The sequence below is a fragment of the Canis lupus genome, chromosome 1, assembly GCF_011100685.1.
Source record: "Canis lupus familiaris isolate Mischka breed German Shepherd chromosome 1, alternate assembly UU_Cfam_GSD_1.0, whole genome shotgun sequence".
NCBI classification, from domain to species: domain Eukaryota; kingdom Metazoa; phylum Chordata; class Mammalia; order Carnivora; family Canidae; genus Canis; species Canis lupus.
The window spans coordinates 2,542,090-2,561,620 of record NC_049222.1 but is presented as its reverse complement, the minus strand read 5'-3'; the positions used below and the strand labels follow the sequence as shown (position 1 = coordinate 2,561,620).

Below are 19,531 nucleotides of genomic sequence, written 5' to 3'. Positions count from 1 at the left end.
GACTGGAAGAAGGGCAACCACACTGTGAGTGTCTCAGCCTCACACTAGCTGGGTGTGCTGCTGGGCTTGGGGGACGTAGGGACCAGAAAGCAGGTGGGGTGACAAGTGCTCCTTGCCCCAGGGTCAGGCTTGCCCTGGCTCTGCAGCTTGACCTGGGGTGCAAGGCTTCACCCTCTGGCCTGCTGAGCAATCGAGTGGCAAGTAATACTGCCTCAAAAGATTGCTGAGGTAAATAAAATGAGAATAAATAATCCAAGAGAGTGCACACCAGCAGGAAGTTTTTAAAGGACCAACGAACATTTATATTTTAAAAAAACTGAGGCATAAGCCCATGGCCTCCCCAGTGCCCTTTGGGGATCTGTTTGTGGGTTGAAGATGCTCTGTACCCTGACTCCTCTTGTCCTGCAGTCCAGGTGGCCACACGTGGCCCTGTTTCTACAACCGCCTTTGGACTTAGAAGATCTGCAAAGGATTTCCTTCTCTCTGTCATTTAGAAACTTTTCTTTCTAGAGAGGGAAATAAAATAATAAATTTGCTCTTAGGAATTGAGAAAGATATGTATAAATATATTTTTGCTTATTTTATGTGCCATATCTCTGTTAGGCACTTGACATGTATTTTCTCCTTTTATTTGCAAAAAAACTCTGCAAACACAGTTATCATCCCACTCTAGATATCAGAACACGAGAGTTTAAAAAGATAAATTATTTGCACTTCTCAAATGTTGTGGAAGGTGGAGCTGAAATTGGAAGCTGGTTAAGTCTCCGAAACCCCGGGTCTCTTCCCACTGCCTCATGCCACCTTCCAGAGTGGCCACAAGACATGAAAACAGGCATCATGTGGACTGGCTCTCACCCCTGCAACACTCCCCCCCCCCCCCTCCCGGCTAATTGTTGTTCTTGTGGGCATGTCTGCTCTCAGGCCCAAATCATGAGAAGCCCAGAGTCTCCAAGTCAACTCTCCATTATGTCAGTATGTCAGGGTTCGAAGGTGCAGAAAACTCCGGCTTCAGAGAAAAGTTTCCTAGAGGGTTTTGGTGGTAAGACTGTGCCGGGTGGGCAAGGTGCTTTGTCCAGCGAGGTTCAGTGTTATTACATCACAACCATCTGTGTTTTGTGTATACTTCCTTCACCCAAAGGATTAATACGAAAACTTCAGTTTAAGCTATTTCCCCTGGTTTCTTCCCTGCTTCCTCTGCAAATTAAATTGTGAATAATCACACAAGGCCAAAGAACATAGACTTTGACATCCAATTAAAATTGATATGTAGCCTACTGAAAAAAAGCTTATCATCAAAATGAGTGCCTTTCATCAGCCCCGAATTACACATTTTGATTAAGATAAATGCAAATTATTTAAACAAGAAAAACAGAGAACCTCAAGCTGTAGAGGTAAGAGTCACCTCTCGCCTGAAGATAAAACCTATCTGTGAATCCCAATTACATCACACCGAGTTAGGATTTATGCTACCTTGAGGATGAAATATGCACATCGCCCCATTTCTCCTAACTTCTCAGTATCATCCCTCAGAAACGACCAGCAAGGCGCTGGCTTAGAGAGTCCCCGAGTTAATGTCTGTACTTATTAGCAGCTCAGGACCACTCTGGTCTCAGCTCCGAAGATTAGAAATGATTAACCTGCAGGCATGTGATGCTGACCAGCCGCTGACAGAATGAAGGCAGAGTGAGTTGGACCACAGTGATTTCCTTTTTTTTTTTTTCGTTTTTTGTTTTTGACAATTTAGCTTTGAAAATAATCCTTCTGAAAACAAAAAAATCCAGATGCTTTCATCATTCTAATTCCTTAAGGACACAAGGATAATAAGGTACACATGCACTAGTTCTTGTCAAAGTCTCCTCCGATCTAACAGAAGATAATCACACCGTGAAAAATACTCTCTATATCTTTACAGAGAGTAAGCATGGAATAAATAATTGTCGGAAGGCTGAATTAAGAAACTAATGAAATAAGGATCAAAATTTCTGTTTCACTAAGAAATAGAACTTTGAAAAAAATATTTGAGTCTAATATCAAGAATAGTCTTCCTTTGGATGGTTTTTCTAAAATTATTTTTTTTGGTATTATGGATAGTAATAGGTATGTATTTATGGACATTGTAGGGATGAAACAGTGTAAAACCAAAAGACACTCTTTATATACTATCATTTTTTCTCATGTACTGCTCTTAGGGCAAAGTGGTATCATTACTGTTTCCATAGGAACAGTAATTTTTTGAAAGTCAAAATGAATGCTGAGAAGGAAAAAGCACATAAGGAAGACATAGTCATTCAAAACATTGATCTGTGCCCCGCCCCCATAATACTGTGTGGAATATTTGTTGCATTATTCATTTGTATAAGAAATAATAAATAACATGAGACTGTTCAAAAGAAAAACTGCCCAAAGCTTTTTCAGCTAAATTGATTTTATAGTTTTGCAGCTTCTCTACATCCCCAAAATGTCCCCTCCAGGGTTGGGTGAGTCAGAACTTGGTGCAAATTGCAATTGAACAATGGAACCGACAGTGCGGTCTGTGACAACAGGACTAAGGTCCCCACCTCTATCATCTGCCTTCCTCCCATGCGGCATGGTGACGCCCACTGCTTTCTCTGAATCAGCGCCCCCCTGCTCCCTGAGAAGGAGCTCTTGGCCATTTCCCCAGCGGCCCGATGCTATGGCTGCACTATTTGTTTGCCGTGGATGGCATGCCTTCCCGGGTGTGCAGCGAACGGCGCTGCCCCTGGTTATACATGTGCACCTTTGAGGCTCAAGCATGTGAGCAGGCAAAACATGTGCATGCAAATCTCCGGGTTACGCCACCAAAATGGAGTTTGTTGGGTTCACTTAGAGCTTTCACAGTTGTTGAAATAAGAAGGATTGGCGTCTTCCTACAGAACTTCTAGAAAGAGAGTACACTCTTCTGAGATTACGGCCTGGGACCCAAAGTCCTGTGAGAGGTGGCGTCGGGTCCTGTGGCTGCTGTTAACCTGTCACTGCCCACCGGGAGGCTCACAGCAATGATATTCATCCTCCCAGTGGGGCCATGTCCCCTCTAAGGACTCTAGGGAAGAACCGTCTCCTGCTTCATCCTGCATCTGGAGGCTCCTTGACATCCTTGAGTAGCTGTGGGCATTCATTTCTGCGAGTTCTGCCTCCTGGTCCCCTGGCTTCCTTCCCCGCCTGGTCTCTGTGCCCCTCCGTCCCCTCCTAAGGACACTGGCCATATCTGCTAGGACCTCATTTTAACGTGATTACAAGTGCCAAGCCCTTCTTTCTAAATAAGGCCACCTTCACCTGTACCGGGCGTGGGGGTATACTTGAACATATGTCTTTGAGGACACATGTCAGGGCTCCCTGTGGTGGTTCTGAGACGCTGGCAGGAGTGTGAAGGGAGAGCCGAGCTTTAGAGAGGTTTGGAAGAGGGAGACCTAATGGTGACCTGAGGCCTGGGCTACCCCATGGGTGAGGATGGGGTGCACACTGGGAGTCAGCACCGGGGAACACCGGTGTCTGTCATCCCCCTAAAGGGCTGACTTCTCTTCGTTCCAGACAGCCACAGGGGAAGACAAGAAACCGTGTGGTCCTTGGGGTGAGCGATGGAGTGAATAGAAGAACAAATAAGTCAGCAGTTGCAGAGCTCTGGACATTCTTGTGATGGACATCTACCCAAGTGGAATGCGGGCAAGAGCATATCCAGGACACGGTCTTGTCTGCTGCTGTCTCTGACATACCTGAATCAAAATAGTGGGAGCCAGTGTGCAGCCCAGCCAGCCTGCCAGGGCTCGCTGTCCTGTGGGAACTCAGGGTCACGCACTTAGGGTGCTGTCCTCTACCTGCCAGCGGTCCTCCTTCACAGCCTAGAGGCTTCTCCTTGTGGAGTGTGGCAGAAAGTGTTGAAAAGCAGCTCTCTGGGGGTGCCCGGGTGCTCAGATCCTGATCTCAGGGTCGTGGGTCTAGCCCCACGTCAGACTGTGCTTAGTGCAGAGTCTGCTTAAGATCCTCTCTCTCCCTCTGCCAGCTGCCCCCCCCCACACACAAATAAATAAATCCATTAAAAAACAATAGCCTTCCAAAGTGCCCACAAGCTTGAGCCTCCATAAGGAGTGGGAGCGAATTCATCTTTCCCCACATCATCCAGCCAACGTGTGTGTGCTTTGCAACAGTCAACAGTGCCAGTCAAATTTCAAATTTTAATTCATTTTTTTTTCTGATTCCTTCGGAAATCAAACATAAAAATTAACTGCCTTAAGTCTGCCAAATGGTCATTGGTATGGCTTTCTTAGTACAGTCTATGTGTGAGAGTATACTACTAACATTTCCTATTGAGAGCCTGTTCAGTATCCTTTTTATCTTATTTTCATTCCCTTTTATGAGTTTCAATTTTTAAAAATGAGACTTGAAAGTGTTGAAGTTTAGAGAATGCCTTAGTTATTACAACAAATTTGTACATGTCTACGTGGACATGGAGCTTGACCTTGACACACATGTCTATTGTCTATTGTCGCTTTATTTTAAATGTTCCCAGGAGGGAAGTTCTGTGGAAACCCCATGTAGCTGTGACAACTGGTGAGGGGGGTGTGCCAGCGACACGAAGGTCAGTGATGAGCCTAACCCAGTACCTCCCTCCCCGAGGTAGTGCCTCGGGTGCTCCCCACCCATCCCTGCAAATTCACCCTCTTCCCTCGTTTCCACTTGGGAATCTTTCCGTGCAGCCCACAGTTACCAAGTGTCCATCACGCGCCACCTCCTGGAGGGAGCAACATCTGCAAAATCTATCTGGAATTGTTTTTCATGAGAAAATCGACCTCTTACTATTGATCTTCTAATTCATGCATGTGGACTATATTCAGTATCTGATTTCTTTCCTCAGAGTTTTAGAGTTTCTATCTATGTGTATATTTTATTAGCTTTACATCTCGTTTCTCGGTGCTCCTGAAGACGGCGTTTCTGAAATTTTAAATTCCAACTTTTATTAGATAAATATCTGAATTTCTGCTATTAAATGCATTAGGCATTTTCTTTTCTTTTCAAAAAATTGTTTTGCTTGCTGTTTTGGGGGCACCTGGGTGGCTCAGCGGTTGAGTGTCTGCCTTTGGCTCAGGTCGTGATCCCAGGATCCTGGGATCAAGTCCTACATCGGGCTCCCTGCAGGGAGCCTGTTCTCCCTCTGCCTGTGTCTCTGCCTGTCTCTGGGTCTCTCATGAATAAATAAATAAAATCTTAAAAAATAATAAAATGGTTTTGCTGTTTTTAATGTAGATGCCTCTCTAGCTAGATCTTCTAACCTGCTTTCTGTCTGTATACACGAAGGCTATTTATTTCCTTACATTGATTTTAAAATCTGCTCCTGTACCAAATTCTCTTATTTTGCATATGCTGTTTCTGTCAGGCAGTCGACTTACTTTATTTCTTTCCTCCTAATTGCTATGTCTCTGATCACTTTTTCTTTTTTAATGCCTTGTCTCTAATGTGGGTGGAAGTTCTTTCCTGTTAAGGCAGGTGCTGTCTTTGGGTGAAGCACATAAAGAAAGAATAATCATCAGTTTCTATTTATTGAATATTTTTAAGAAAAATGAGTGATGGAAAAAAAAAAAAAAGAAAAATGAGTGATGGGTTTTGTCAAATATCTTCTATATATCTAGGAAAATCATATGACTTTTCTTTACCTCTGTTGCGATGATGCATTTTGTCAGTAGACTTTCTAATACTGAGCCACTCATATTTCTGGAATAAACCTCCTTGCTCATGAATCACTTCTTTTTAATACGTTCTAACATTGTGATTGTTAATATTTTATTTCAGACTTTTGCATTAACATCTCCTGTGTGAGACTGGTCTGTGTTTTCCTGTTTTGTGGAAAAGTCTTCCTGGCATGCTTTATTTTCGGAAGAGACATTATTCTGTACTTAATTCTTTTTCTTAGAGTAATTTGTATAAGAATGGATTGGGATTTTTTTCTTTTGATTATTTGATTATTTTTAAGTGAAATGAGTTTCTTTCTTCCTTTTTTTTTTAAGAATTGTACCAGGATATATATATTTTTCTAATTTTTAAAATTTATTTATGATAGTCACACAGAGAGAGAGAGAGAGGCAGAGACACAGGCAGAGGGAGAAGCAGGCTCCATGCACCGGGAGCCTGACGTGGGATTCGATCCCCGGTCTCCAGGATCGCGCCCTGGGCCAAAGGCAGACGCTAAACCGCTGCGCCACCCAGGGATCCCCCAGGATATATTTTTGATGGTTTCTGGCTTCACAGCTTTTGAGTCCCTTTTTTGTTGCTGGTATGTTGTGTTTTTTTTTTTTTTTTTTTTTTTTTTTACCTTTTTTATATGGCTTCAAAATGTGGTATATGATATGGACTCATAATTTCTGAGAACCTTTTCTCTGGACTTTTCCTTCCTTTTATCTACACCTTCCCTATTGTCTCTGATCTGCTCAGTAGAGATTTTAAGTTTTGCTCTAGAAACTGTGTCTGGTGGGGGTTGGGGTGGGGTTGGGGGTGAAGGTGGTGCCAGGCAGGCGGTGTCTGATAATTTAAGAGGCTAGTGGGAATGCAATCTACTTTCATAACAATCTAAGATAGTCGTATTTTCCAACATGTTCAAGAGGGCATATCTTGCTACAGGAATTATTTGAAATAAAGTCTTAAAAATACTATATCAGGTCTTACCAAAGGAAGCAAATACGAAAAGACTACACCTCAGGATGCCTGGATGGTTTAGCGGTGGAGCGTCTGCCTTCTGCTCAGGGCATGATCCCAGGGTTCCAGGATCAAGTCCCACATCAGGTTCCCTACAGGGAGCCTGCTTCTCCCTCTTCCTGTGTCTCTGCCTCTCTCTGTGTCTCTCATGAATAAATAAATAAAATATTTTTAAAAAGAGGATCCCTGGGTGGCTCAGTGGTTTGGCGCCTGCCTTTGGCCCAGGGCGCGATCCTGGAGTCCCGGGATCGAGTCCCACGTCAGGCTCCCAGCATGGAACCTGCTTCTCCCTCCTCCTGTGTCTCTGCCTCTCTCTCTCTCTATGTTTATCATAAATAAATAAATCTTTAAAAAATATATTAAAAAAGAAAAGAAAAAGAAAAAGCCTCCATCTGAAAATATACCTGAATATGAAAAGTTAACTGTCTTCACCCCAAGGATCCGTCCCCGTGAGTGATGGATTCCTGTCCCAGTCCTGGTCCCAGGACGACGTGCAGCCCCCACTCTATGACTGTGAAGTTCTCCTTCCCCGGTTACTGTGGTTCCACAACGTTCTGATTTTCTGTCTCCTTTTCCCTCCTTTTCTTCTCTCTCCATATGGGTCTCTTCCCTCCTCTGCTCTCAGTGTGCCAGACATTTAGTTTATTGCAGTCCTGGCGTTCTCCTTTTCTGGTGACTGTATGAGCTCTTCTGGTTTCAGCAGTCTATACCTGGATCCTGGATATACACCTGCCCAGACTCTGCTTCCTGTCTTCCCGCTGTCAGCTGAACAGACCATCCTATTCTTGGACTTAAAATCCAAGTGTATTTTTGTCTTCAAACCTGTCCTTTGTCAAGACATCTCTGTCTTGAGACATAAAATCTTTGGAAGCTGCCTGGGTATCCTCCTCTCTCCCACAGTGGGTCCCTGCAAGCCATCACAGAGTTACCTGAACGTTTAGTCACATTCAGTGTTATGTATTCTCCAGTTGCCTCATCTAGTCTAACCCTCCATTTCTTCAAACTCAGACTAATATATCTATTATTTCTCCACTGTGTTCTTATTCTGCTTCTACAATTGCACATTGTGATCTCATTCATTTTCCTAAGCTTCGCTCTTCAGGATCCTGCACCTCTAACCAGTGTTTGTTCCTCATAGAATAATTTCCAGACTCCTCATTGTGGCGTGCAGGGTGCCCCACAGTCTGGCCACAATCCATTCTAACCTTTACCTTTTCCCTCATCCTTTCAAAAGGAAGACCTCTTGACCTCAACTTCCTTCTGAACATTCCAGGCCATGTGCCCATGGGATATTTCATGCTGGCTCTTTGTTCCTCCTTCCTTTCCCTGGGACAGTAGCCACCGCAACCTTCATGAAGAAGGACCCTGGATGTAAGAGGGACTCGAGGAGTGGGAGATGGCCAGGTGTCCAGAGCTCATGCTCCTCAGTATCTTCCAAACCCAAACGGGCCAGCAGCCTGGTGGACCCTCCTCACTCTACCTTCAAGTCAAATTTTCACAGTCAAACAAAACTTCAGTGAGGCTTTGGGGCTATGGTTCCTATAGTAACAGGGCCAGTTTCAGGTCTGATTTATGATGTCAGATGAGACTTCTTGACACCAGCAATCTCAAACTTACCCTTTTCAAAAAACTCAAATCAAGTACTAACATTTAAATAAACAATAACTTTATTAACACTATGTGCTGTCATCTTTTCTTCTCTAACCAGCATCCATGACTCCAGTCTCCTTCACAGTTGACATGAGATCCCCTTCCATGTCCTGTTGCTCTTGGAGGACATGCTTTGTGGTCCATGCTCTGCTATCTCATGACCCAGCATTGTTCCCATTAAATTCCCAAATACTGCTGGCTGATTAAATAATTATGAGTTCATGGGTGGTAGTCATCCTCACCAACTGTGTTCCCTTAGTACTCATTAGGGATCCCATTCTCTAGTTTTCACCATCAATGTCAGTGTATAAACTGAATCATCTGGTGTTTGGCTGAGTTTGCCACCTGCCATTACATTCTATTATTTTGTTCATCTGCAGGGGGAACTTATCTTGTCCTTCCTGGAAGTAAAGGTTATAGTCCTAGGTAAAAAAAACATGAATAAAATTAGTTCTGACAAAGGTGGAGTGGAAAGATGGGTGAATTGCAGAGGACAGGCATTCCTTGCTGCTAATACTGCAGATCAGGGCAGGGCCCCTCCTCAGCCAAACTAATGGAGACGCTTCCATCAAAATCCAAACAAAGACTTTATCATGCTTACACCGAATGTTCTTTTGGAAACTGCTCTAGCATTTCATCCCTGTAGCTATTGCTGCATAAATACATGTATTTGGTTGTTTCAAAGGAGAAAATGCCTTTGGTCAATGCGTCTTACCTTTACTTCACCATAGTAGACACTTCAGTTGAAAGGGAACATGAGGGCTCAGGGTAAGGTGCACCAAATATGTTCTGTGGCGATTCTACTGTGGAGGCAATGTGTGTGAGTGTCATTCTATGGGCTAGGTAGAGCTCCACAACGTCCCCAGAACAGCTACAAAACCCACAGGGCACTGGGAAATGAAGTTTCTGTGAATCTCTTACAGTGAAATCTGTTCTAAACTAATGTGAAGCTATGTCGAAACTACATCCCATGTGTAGAGCCGCTGATGATGAGATGCTGTCCCAGACCCTACTGGGAAGAGATGTGGTACGAAAAACATGTTAATTCCAAAACACATCTATCCCCAGGTAGTTGAGCAAAGGGACTATAGGCCTGTCACACAGAAATGTGGTTGAGTAACTCAAAACTTACAGAAGGGTATCAAATAGAAAATACAATATTCTGGTGCTCAACTCAATCACTTGTCAGATAAAACTATCTCTGGGCACCTGGGTGGCTCAGTCAATGAAGTGTCTGCCTTCAGCTCAGGTCATGATCTCAGGGCCCTGGAATCAAGTCCTGCATCAGGCTCCCTGCTCAGGGGGAGCCTGCTTCTCCCTCTGCCTCTGCTGCTCCCCCTCTTGTGCTCTCTCTCTTTCTCAAATAAATAAATAAAATATTAAAAAAAAAAAAACCTATCTCTAATACTGGTCTTCTGGTGAGTTATCACTGTGATTGTGACTGGTGTGTTTATACACTTTATTTCTTGGCTTAACCTCTTATATGATGACTTAAAAGGTGGGGAACGGAGTGTGTGTAAATCAGCATCCACTTACTGCTTTAAGTATTTATCTATATTTCGGACTTTGTCGAAAGTACCCAGTAACTCTTAACATCCACCAATTAGAATGAAGACATCAGCTCCCTTCCACCTTATTTTTCATCTCTTTGGTCCCACCTACTCCTGTTTAACTTCTATCATTTGTGTCCTTTTAAAAAGGTATCAGTACCTTAACATCTTAATTATTTTGGTAATTTTGAATATAAATTCTAAACTAGAAAATTGATACTGTCATAAACACTTATGAACATGTGGAAGTCTTCCACTTACTGAACCATGTACTATCATGGTAATATTGGGGAATAATACATAATTACCCTGTAAATTAGTGTCATTCCCGACTAGTTCATGTGTCAATGCCAGATCCTTTCCCTTCTCCCACTGACTCTCTCCTTATCTACCTAGCCTTCCATTGGTTGCCCCAGATTATAACGTTCTACGCTATTTTATTTGTCTATGGGCCATCATTTTCTTATAAAAAAGACACTGGGCATTTTCCTATCATTTTCCAGTTACTTTTGTGTAATAATGGAAAAAATAAATGTAAATAAGATCACTGTTAAAAAAAATCATTTTATTGTTTTAAAGGTTTAGTTTGGAATAATTACTCAGAAAGGGAGGTTTTTTGGTGTGTTTGTTTGTTTGTTTGTTTGTTTTTTTCCTTTAGTTGTTTTTTAATGCATTTTTTGTTTGTTTAAGATCTCCGTGTCTTGGGTCTCATGGCTACTTACTTAGGTTTTTGGACAAGTCTTGAGCCTGCACTAATTTTTTTTTTCCCAAATGGAACAGACAAATGATCTAGGATAACACATGTCTGAAATTGACTTTATTTGTGCTGAGTAATCCGTTATCTGGGCACTAAATTGTAGTTTCCAAATCCCTTTTCCCTATAACCTTAAAGACACCCACCTCATTTTTAAATGTCTACAGCACAGGCTTTTCCCCCTGTATTTGTTGTTGTCTTTTTAGAAAAAAACAATGCTGTCAGCAAATGTGTGTCTTGAACAAGTCAGTGGTCAGGGAGTGAAGGGCACTTGCTCCAAGGGGAGCCCATCCCGGAGAGTCTGGGCTTTATGATTTCCCCTCAATGAATCCACACCCCTGTTTCTCTAACGACCAAACACACATCACCATGTCTAAACTCAACGTCAATTATTTGAGTTACTTTAAGGGAAACGTTATTTTTAAACTTTTTTTTTCTCTATAAGCTTTATATGATTATATTTTAGTTACTGCAGTGAAACCAACAATTTACAGAAGTAAAGTTATTTGTTTTGGCTTCTCCAGAGATGAGACAGGGAAAGGAATCTAACAAGAAAAACCGCGAAAATCCCATGTACCTTACATTATAACATGATTTTAAACTATTTACTAATTTTAAAGGTGGATACATTCTGTATTTCTATGGTTTCTGATTTTGTATCAGTTACATACATCTAGATATAAATATCTTTGTCCCCTTGAAATTAATCATTTCAAAAAATGATTAATTAGTATATTGAGGGCTGATGGCAATCTTTGGGAAGAAACTGTAGGCTGCAAATTGTTACTTTCAAACCACAATTTCCTAGATATATATTTGCTTTTAGTTTTTATTTTATTTTTTAAAGATTTTATTTATTTACTTGAGAGAGAGAGAGAGGGAGAGAGTGCACAAGCAGGGGGAGCAGTGGAGGAAGAGGGGGGATCAGAGTCCCTGCTGAGCAGGGAGCCAACGTCAGGACTCCATCCCAGAACCCTGAGATCATGACCTGAGCTCAAGACAGACAGTTGCCCATGTGAGTCACCCAGGGGCCCTGTATGTATTTGCTTTTAGATGAACTTTTTAAGAAGGGATTTCCATATTTAAAATTTACTCTTCTGCTAATGAGGAGTTTGAATGAAGTGAGAATCCACTTTTTTACATAAAGCCTTATGCAATTGCATTGATCCTTCAGGTTAGTACAGATTTAGTGAATTGTGTGCTATTTTCACAGTGTACCCACATCATGGGTGCTCTTATGGCCTGTTTTCTAGATGAAAACACAGAAGTACAGACTGGTCAAGTGATTCCAGAGTCCCAGCTGACAAAATGCCAGAGTGGCTCTAGACGCCATCCTCTTGCCGCTCTAGACCTCATGCCTCATCCCACCTTCCGGCGAAAGTGAAGTTTGGGGTCTTCCCAAATTACACGGTGAAGTTAATCAGCTTCTAACAGCAATCATAGGCAATTTTAGATTTCCCTTTTGTAATGCAGGACAATCCATATCCTTCGTATCACAATCCCAGGTGGGCTGACTCGCTGTAAAATGGCCTTAATGGAACCGTCTTCATGTCCATTAAGAATAACCTGTCATCACTGCACACATACATTTGCAATATTTCCAGAATCCATTTTGTACTTTGAGATTTCAGTTCTATTTTGCCAGGATGCTAGAATCTCACACTCGAGGGCAGACTTCACAGAGAACAGGTGGGACACATCATGATTTTAGCCCAAGTGACTTATTGTTGATGAAATCAACCCAAAGAGGATCACAAGGTTCTTTCAGGATGTTTGCTTCTCGGCTTCTCCACCTTGACATGGTCCTGAACTTGTAACACTGTATTTTTTTTAGCATATTTATTCTTTTCATTCTTTTATTCTGTTGGGTGTTCTCAGGCTGGTCTGGAGGCCATTCTGCTACTTCTCATCCTCATTCTTTTTTTCAAAATAATCATTTAATTATAGATTAAACATTTATACCATGAATGAGAAGCTATTTTATTTACTTTATGTGAACAAGCCCGTTTAAATCTCACAAGAATGTGGTAAGCTCGGACAGAGAAGTCCAAAGCACAGGGAGGTTGAGTCACCTCCAGCCACCTCCAGCTGAAGCAGGATAAGGTGCTAACCAATCCCGAAGGAGGTGAATTTCCTTCACAAGGACAAGGGGGGATTGGCTCTGGGAACTATGGGAGAGACATTTATTGCTGAGAACAAAGGTACTAAAACAGCAAGCAGCCAGTTAGATGCAAACCTAACCCAACCCATATCCACCCCCTGGTGTTGGGAGGCAGAAGGATTGGTCACCCCTGCTCCAGCGGGAAGGAATGTAGCTCCTGGGTTGGAGGAAAGAGAGTAGGGAGTGGTGTCAGAAGAATCCACACAGCCTCCTTCCTGCTGCACCTCAAGGGTGCAGGACACCCAAGCAAACACCCCTGCAGGTGGAGAACAGGCCTCATCTCAGTTGAAGTGCCTGTGACTGTCCAGATTCTGTGGGCCAAGGGCAGAGCCCAGAGACCAGCACCTGGTTGAGGCAGAGCTGGGAGGGCAGGGCCAGGAGGGCAGAGTGGGGCAGCCTCATCTCTGCGGGGAGGATGTTGGCCTGGACTCCCTCAGCCCTGCGTCCTTGAGGCCTGGCCGGAGCTGAGCCCTGAGCCTGAGTGCAGGCTGCCATTTGGGAGTGGAAGGGAGGTGAACAGCCCTCATGCCAAGTGGTGTGCAGAAGACAGAGGCGGGGGAGCCCCTCCATGTTCCCGCCTCCAGGTCACTGAGGGCCCAGTGGAGGGAAGGGCAGGCTGGAGCCCCGAGGGCTGACTGGTGACCTTGCCATCACCACAACATGAAGGAATCCTCATTGTAAAGACACCGGGACCCACATGCAACCAGAGCACTTGACAAGGCAAGACTTCGTTTCTCTTGTCAAGTCGGGATGAGGACTCATTGAGGCAACTGAGTCCCATTAGCACAGCCAAGATAGGATCTTGCTTTTGACCAGATTTGATTGAATATGCTACCTAACATGTATTTGTAGGCTCCTGGAGGGTTACGGCATGAATGAACCCATCATCCTTCATCATGCCTCCGGCACTGAGGGTTAAGGCTGCAGGGGGACACGTAGTCTGATTCATGGAGTTGAAGTCTAGTTCCTGTACCCTGCGGTTAGCGAGCCGGGGGTGTCGGGGGGCGGCTCTCTGTGCTGTCTTCCTGCTGAGCTTCTCCGAGGGGTCCACCGGCTGCTCTGGACTCCACACCCTTATTCTGGGGGGTGTTACTGATAAGTCAGAAAACGAAGTTTGACTTAAAATGCTTCCAGAAATACCCATGTCTTGTTTCCCGAGGACACTGAATGCACACTGGTGGGCAGGTCTGGGAAGTGAAGTTGTGTGAAGTTATGCTCTCTGCCTTCTTCTTCTGTCTCCACTTTGGACCACATTTATTGATTTGTTTTAAATCTGCAGTATTGAGATGGAGTCTTCCACTCAGCAGGTCTCTGAGAGGTGCTGGATATGAATGTTGCAGTAAATCCACTTGTTCCCACGGTGCCATGTGTGTAAATGAAAGGCACTTTCCATCCCAAGCAAACATTGATGACACGGTGGCTCCAAGGTAGGATACTTCGGGTTACAGCATAACCCCTTTTTCCATGCTCTCAGAATTTTCTGATGGCCTTTTATGTAGTCACCTTTGTTCCTTTGGACAGATGTTTGCTAAACATTCACTATATTTGAGTATTAATTTGAAATTGAGAGAATGTGTAAGGAAAATGCTTACCTTTATGTCAACCCTCACAACCTCTTAGACTCTCATTGGGGAAGAAACAACTTGTTCGTGTGAATTGCATAAGATACAGAAAGGTAAATGCTTAATGTCAAAAGGAGCAGGCTGGACATGGTCCACAAGCTTGAGGGAACTGTGGCTTTCACCCCCCTGGTGTGCTCTGTGGACCCGGTTCTCCTGGATGAATCCAAGTCCAGCCTTTAATTTCTCACAAATCTGGCCTTTCTAGTTGACATTGAAGTTGAGAGTCAATACATAAAATTGGAGTTGGAGAAGGGAGTGGTCAGTGCAGGCTGCAACGACTCTCCATGAGCTCTGATGAGGGAGCCCCGGGAGCTGCGGCCTTGAGGGAGAAGCAGGCAGAGGGGGCACATCATGTAGGACTAAGCCATCGGAGGTGCTTTCTACAGCTTCTTAAAGACGCAGTTGAGGGTGTGATGCATGTGCTTCCAACATGGATCCACTGTCTGTGCGATGTGACGGGCAGTCATGCCCTCGCTATGTACCAGAAGGCGTTTCCATCTGCTCTTCCCCTTCTTCCTCCTCCCATCTGTGGGAGCACCCAGTAGGGGTGTCTGCACCAAAATCCAGTTTCGCCTCCATAATCCTGGTCTCCTTTTATTGAACACACTGTGTTAAAGCCTCAAAAAGAGGTAGTTCAAAGGATTAGGCAACTGGACCCAATTTAAATATTTAGAAAATGGGGCCTCATGTGCTCCATCAGTGGAGCATCTGCTTTCAGCTCAGGATCCTGGGGTCCTGGAGTTGAGCCCCACACCCGGCTCCCTGCTCAGCCAGGCGTCTGCTTCTCCCTCTGCCTCTGTCCATCCCCAGCCCCTGCTGGTGCTCTCTCTTTCCTTGTCTCTCTCTCTTTCTAATAGATAAATAAAAATATTTTTAAAAAAAATTTAAAAATGAGTATACTCGTTCTCTGGAGTTCTTTGTGTGCTATGTCCTCAATTATCCCCAACTCCAACCATCACTGATGGGAAACGACACTCCTCCTACTGCACGTACTTCTTGCAGTTGGATAAAAACATCGCAGAGGTTAGCAATTAGAAGCACCTTAGTCCAAACGACACACTACTTTTATTTTTTCACAAGGAGAGAAAATCCACAGATCAATGTAATCCTGTTGCCCTCAACCTGTCCCTTTATTCTGCAAATACATTACTTGCAATTTTCATTCAAAATCTTTTTTTTCTAACAATCTTTTTCATCTTGGGCCCTAATTACTTAGGTGTGGGGTGTTTAAACAAAGGGAGCAGGGTAAGTCCCTGCGTTCATGACAAACCGGTCTTTTGGAACCAGCGCCTGAGTGCAGGTCGCGGCAGAGGTGCCCCGTGTTGGGGGCCGCCCCGGGGCGCAGGAGCCTTGTGGAGGACACCGCTGAGCTTAGGGAAAGGCCACAAAGGCCGCTGGTATGTACTCAGGAATAGCGCTGACACGTGAGTGCACTTCTTTGTTGCTCCTTCATTCTCAACTCCATTTCTAACAGAAAATAGTAGCATAAATATTTGTCAGCACCTCCACTTGTCTCCCATTTCTTTGTAAACTTGGATGACCCAGGCTTGGAGAAGGTCTGGACGTCATGATACTTGAGACTGAATTCTGTCCATGTGTGGAAGGTGCACCTCTGTTATCGTGGTCACGTTCCGCTCAACATCCTTTCAGATTGAGTTGAATTACACGGAGCGTTCAAATCCATAGGATAAAATCTCTGAAATGTCAAGTAATCACAACCACGTGGCCCACATCTCTAAAGCACAGATTTCCAAAGATAATTAGATGAGAGCCTTTGGTCTGCTGTTATTTTGCTCTCAAGTTTTTTGGTTTACCCACATTTTGTCCTAAAAAGTCAAGCATTTGTGCAGAGCAAACTATGTCAGGAAAACCTCCTCCACTTTCTCCCCTGGAGGTTGGGAACTTAACTGCCATGGCCACTTTGCTCACACTCTTTCTTGGGGTCTGCACAGTTAATCCTTGACTTAATCAGCCCTCCCTAGCATACCAGGGGGCCTATTTTCTTGAGAATCTCCTTTAGAACTAGGCAGAGCGCTGAAAACTACACGCAGATCATTTCCACGCTGGCAAAAAGCGCTCACTATATTTTGTAGGTGAGATTACAACGCAGCAGACACCGTGTGGTTTGTTCCTGCTCCTGCTCCTGGGTTCCTTTAGTCTTGGTCTTAATTATTATACTAAAAAGGGGTAAAAATTTTAAAGGCCCTCTGTTAGATGTCTATGTGGCTCGGAGAAGATTCTCCAGTGAACTCAGTGCTTCACAGTCTGGGATTTGAAGACATTAGAATTTTATAAGGGGCAGGGAATCCTCCTTCCTGTCTCCTCTGCGGCGTCTCTCACACACCCAGCTGCATGCAGCCATGTGCTCGAAGCTCCCACACCCAGACACACACGCACACACACAGACATGCAGCATTTAGGCTTACTCTCCCGTTGTCTTGTAAATAGTCCCACCATCAAAATACTTGATGCATTCATTTTCCAGAATAACAGTTGACACATCTTTTTCTCTAAACTAATTATTTTGACCCCCTACAGAAATAACAATTAGCTAATCAAGTTACATACAATTTCTAAGTTTCAACTTAAAGTTTCATTTTTATTTTTCTGTTGTCGTTACTGTTAGAGTCAATTAAAAAAAATAATGCATAGTGTGTCCAAGCCACGGCATGATCTCTGTCTGTATCATGTGATTGGAGTGATAACACAATGGTAACTGAACGTGTATTAGAAATCTCATAGCTGGAAAGTCAGGCAGCAGCCACATGTGATTATGGCTTTTCCTTTTTGTAGGCTTCTCCCCGCATTATGTGATACATCCCACAGGGAAGTTTCTTAAAATAAAATGGCATTCTAGGATGTAAGACCATTGAGCAAATCACCTGCAAAGGGCAATTATAATATCTGTTTGTACAGTTTTCTAGCGAGAACTCAATGGAGTAAAATGACCTATTCCTGTCCTCAACACACAGAAGGTGCTTGAAAAATATTTGCTGCTTTCACAGCAGTTTCTTAAACTAATGCATATTTTGGGTATAGGTTATAAGACCTATAACATAGGTTATAAGATACTTTATACAAAAATAATGAGGCTCCTTTGGTAAAACACATTTTAATGTTTGGAATAAAATTTGTTTAATTCATATGAGCCATAAAAGAAGATCTGAATAAGCCTGATCATAGCAGTGCCATTACTGGAAACAGGTGGATCTTTTAGTGATTTGCTGAGCATGTGGAACTGTGTCAGGCTCCCAGGAACGGGTGAGGCTGGGGTGGGGACGCCCCCTCCTCAAAGGTAAGCAGTCCCCAGGCCTGGCCTGCAAAGGGCCTCACCACCCCCCAACTCCCTTTCTGCTACTGTGGCTGCTGTTCAGTACTCTCCCCTTGTTCCCAGCATTAGCATGAATGTGAACATGCCCCTCTTCATAGAAAGATTGCCACTGTGAGAACCCACTGCAAGAAATACAAACACATAACCTCTTAGGACCTCTGTGTGTGTCCTGATTTTTCTGATTTCCCTTTCATTTTCCCTTGTATTACCTGCACTAACTCTGGGTTGCTAGAATCCGCTCGTCCTTTTTCACCTGCGATGGCACCATGTCTGATTCCGGAGGAGCATGGTTCAGGCAGCTGACCCCACTGGGGCCTTCAGGTGGGCTAGTCACTCATAAAAAGCCTTCACTTTCACACATCCAGACATGGACTTTCCATCCATTTATGTGATCACCTGCAGAAGAAGGTAATTCCCACTGAAATTATTTTTTAAGAGGGCAGTGCCTTCATTGGTTGTTGAACAAAATAGGAGAAGCCTACCTTTGGGGGGGCGAGGTCTCCTTGCTTTCCCTGGCTCTGTGTCAGTGTCCTCTGTCCACCTTCTCTGTTCTTGCCTGTGAAAGCAGGGACTGTGTTGCCATATGCGCACTGCCCTTGTGAACAGATTTAAGGAAACATATGATTGACACCAGTGCTTTCATGTGCCCCACTCTCCTCTGAATGTGTGTGTGGCTGGGCCAGGTCTCTTTCAGTGAATATTTTATGGTGTCATCGAGGGAGTCAAAGGGCAAATAATGCATTACACGAGCCGTATGAGCTCATCAGCAAATGATGAGCTCTGCAGCAAGGGCTTGGATCCGGCACCTCTGGGACTCTGAGCCTCTCTATCTACTCAACAGCAACAGGTCCTTGCACAGAGAGGGCAAATCTGCTCCACGTTCAAACCAGCATGGGTCCCCTGTGGGCCAACTAAACTTGTTTTTCAAAGGTGCCACAACTCTTCAGAATTATTTAAAATTTAGATTCAAGATAACAGATATCCAGAAGTTTCCCAGTGATGGGCTTGCTTTCCACAGCTCATGTCCGCAGACCCACAGGGGTCTTCCGTGTGTCCTGGCAGTTAGTTCTGAAGCTCTGTCCATGAAGGGGGGCTCTAACCACCTCAGAGGTGAGTGTGTTCAGCTGTGCCTGGTTTCCCTGGCAACAGACATCTATAGCTATCTTGAGTGACCTACATGTCTAAGCCGTCTATGTCATCCAAAGGAAGAAGCTTGCTGAGAAGAAGAGATACATATGGCCATTAAATCATTAATTCTATTTCAGCCACTAGCAACTGAGTGTTTGCTCCCCACTTGGTTGTGAGAGAAAAGTGAAGTGAGTTTCTGCCTCAGAAACAGTGACTGTAAGAAGCCATCCTTACCGGCTGCCCTTGAGATGAACTTCCTAGGATATCACCATAGCTTTCATTTTGAAGATTGGCCAATAATGAAATGAGTAAGAAAAAAAATCTGAGTAAACCGAAAACAATAGCTTTTTTCCTCTTTGTGGAGAAATTAAGTACTTGTGGGCTTAGAATGGCCATAAGAACATTCCACACTCCTCTAATGGAACGTTTTTTTCAGAAAGAACCAGAACCAAGCTGAGTCATAGCAACCTGAGAAGTCAGTGCCTCTTTAGAATTTTCTAAAAGGTTTATGTTCCTTGCCTTAAACCTTTGGACCTTAGTTATTTTCCATCACAAAAGATGAAAGTAGGACTAATTCTATTAGAGGCAATTTTCCCAAACATTAACTCTTATAAGTGGTGGGCAACCCACCAT

General features: G+C 43.8%; 1 long non-coding RNA gene across 6 annotated transcripts; it reads right to left on the bottom strand.

Moving 5' to 3' along the window:
- Positions 1 to 296: 296 nt before the first annotated feature.
- Positions 297 to 19,318, bottom strand: LOC111092137. 6 transcript variants are annotated; one of them, XR_005353271.1, is made up of 4 exons: positions 19,133 to 19,318; positions 18,253 to 18,365; positions 17,980 to 18,166; positions 297 to 506 (listed from the first exon to the last, which is right to left on the bottom strand). It is a non-coding gene; the product is annotated as an uncharacterized LOC111092137 (long non-coding RNA). The 6 variants fall into 6 exon arrangements; XR_005353275.1 differs by lacking the exon at positions 297 to 506 and adding an exon at positions 8,394 to 8,774; XR_005353274.1 differs by lacking the exon at positions 297 to 506 and adding an exon at positions 8,784 to 9,155.
- Positions 19,319 to 19,531: the final 213 nt, after the last annotated feature.